Source organism: Delphinus delphis, chromosome 14 (genome assembly GCF_949987515.2).
Source record: "Delphinus delphis chromosome 14, mDelDel1.2, whole genome shotgun sequence".
NCBI lineage: Eukaryota > Metazoa > Chordata > Mammalia > Artiodactyla > Delphinidae > Delphinus > Delphinus delphis.
This window is the reverse complement of record NC_082696.1, coordinates 47,541,995-47,544,585: the sequence shown is the minus strand read 5'-3', so window position 1 is coordinate 47,544,585 and position 2,591 is coordinate 47,541,995.

Below are 2,591 nucleotides of genomic sequence, written 5' to 3'. Positions count from 1 at the left end.
TGAGGCCACACAGATTCACCTCCTTCCTGGGCCCTTTACCCTCTCTAGACTGTCCTTTCTCCAGCACCAGTTTTTCTGGTATCCTTATTCTCTCTTCTGCCTTTCCCTCATCTAAAGGTCCTCTCAGGAAAAATCCTGATCCCTCATTTATACCTCAGCTACACGGTGTGAATTTAAATCACTGTGCTACCTGTCTGAGGGGCGCTTGCATTTTAAGCTTCATCACTCTCTGTGAAATGAAACGCTTTGTTCCATGTTCAAGGAATTTCAGGCATCAGGGAGCAAGCAGGAAGGAACTGGAGGGTGCTGGTGGCAGGTAGGACAACTATAACCCAGAGAAATGCATTAAATGGGGGGAATTTGGGTACAAAGTTAGAAGGCAGATATATTTTATGGACAGACTGATCTTTCAAGGCTCCACAAAGACGTGAAGTATGGGTGCGAGGGAGGTAGGTGGACAGTTCTCGTTAAGCTTTCCCCACTGAGCAAACTGGGCTGCCTGACCTCCAGACTCCAAACTTTTGTTTGTTGTCAGAATCTAGAGGGTTGATTTCCTCAGGGTGTTGTTTCCCTGACAGTTGTCAATGCCTCTTCTCTTCCTGTTACATCGTGAAATTCCAGTCTAAAGCAGCTGGCTGCAGTAGCTGGAGATTTCTGCCCAAAGAGCTGAGCAATCATTCCTTTAGTGTCAAGAATGCATCTCATCTGCTCACTGATGTAGCGTGTTGCGTAGAACCCAAGGTAACTCATGTGGACGCAAATGCTTGTCTTCTGGGCACTCACAACCTAAGACTGAGCCTTCCCGGGGGTGGGGAAGACACTACACCAACAGCATCCGGGTTGAGAGCCTGGGCTGCAAGTCTGGCTGCTGGACTAGTCTCTCGACCACCTCCTGCCAGCCATGTGACCTTAGGGAAGTTCTTAACCTCTTTGTACCTTGGATTCTTCATCTGGATAATGGGAGACATAAGGTCTCTCTTTCATTGGTGATCAAGGCTCCCAATGCACTGATTCTGGCTGTTGCTTTTGTGTAAAGAAGACAACTCCTTTCCTCCGGGGGCATGAGACCTCTGCCCCAGCACAGGGCTTGGTGGGTGGGGGACCAGGGCTGATTTTGCCTTCTCAGCCGGGCACCAACTGCATAACTGCGTACCGCAGCCCCGAGATTGTTATGGAAGATTAGACAAAATGACCTCTGAGCAGTGTCTGGCATTGCGCTCGATAAATATTAGCTAGTATTATAATAATAACTATCAAATAAATGCATAATTCAATTAGTATACCAAGAGTCAGTTATCGGTCAATACTGTAAAGGAACAAAACTCAACAAAATAGTAGATGATATTAAAATATTCGTAGGCAGCAATAAGACATTCTTATGCTAACAATTAAATAAGGGTGTGTTGTATGTTAGAGAATTTACTGCAAATCAGAGAATCCAAACACATGTGAGGATCCAGCTGAGCAAAAACCAAAGGCCTGGGCTTCCCCGGTGGTGCAGTGGTTGAGGGTCCGCCTGCCGATGCAGGGGACACGGGTTCATGCCCCGGTCCGGGAGGATCCCACATGCTGCGGAGCGGCTGGGCCCGTGAGCCATGGCCGCTGAGCCTGCGCGTCCGGAGCCTGTGCTCCACAACGGGAGAGGCTGCAACAGTGAGAGGCCCGCGTACCGCAAAAAACAAAAACAAAAACAAAAAACCCAAAGGCCCAACCACGTACCTCCTGAGGGCTTTTGCTTGCTCTGCTCTGCATTCTGTTCTGGGAACAGAGTGACCACCTTACCTCTCAGGCCACCTGAAAGCTTAGGTATTACAAGCAGACTTGTCTTCACTGGCTCAGCTTGTTGCCTTGATGCTCACATCTTCCTGGCAGGAGAAAAATTATGTATTCTTTTCATTTAAAAGATCTTCCCTTTCAGCTTTGCCTGGCTGGCAGATTGCATAAACAGGGATAGCGGTGGTTCTACCTGTAAGAAAGATGCTCTTAGAACTTCATCTTAAAAACAATAGGCCGGTAAATTTTACTCGTGTGTGTGTGTGTGTGTGTGTGTGTGTGTGTGTGTGTGTGTGTCACAGAGAGAGAGAGAGAGACAGAGACAGAGACAGAGACAGAGACAGAGACAGAGACAGAGAGAGAGAGAGTTTTAACTTTTAGATTACACCAAAACCCCCAAAACTCCACAACCCTTTTTTTTTTTGGCCACGCTATGCCGTGGCATGCAGGATCTTAGTTCCCTGATCAGGGATCGAACCCACATCCCCTGCAGTGGAGGCACAGGGTCTTAACCACTGGACTGCCAGGCAAGTCCCTCCACAACCTTTTTTTTCTATAGCTGTTCTACCTCTCCTAGTGAGCTCCCATTCCACTAAATTGTGGGGAAAGGACCATATGCTTGCCAGTGAGAGTAATTCAGTCTCCTTCAGTTCTGTCTCTCCTTGGTAATTATTGAACATCTGGCATTTCTCCCTCTTTCTCTTCGGCACAGGGTCTAGACGTAGAGGAGAGCCTGTGGGTCTTCTCATTAGTGAGGGCAGAGCCTCAGGTCCCTGTTGGGCTTTTCTGTTCTCTGTGGAAATAGTCTTTTCCCACTG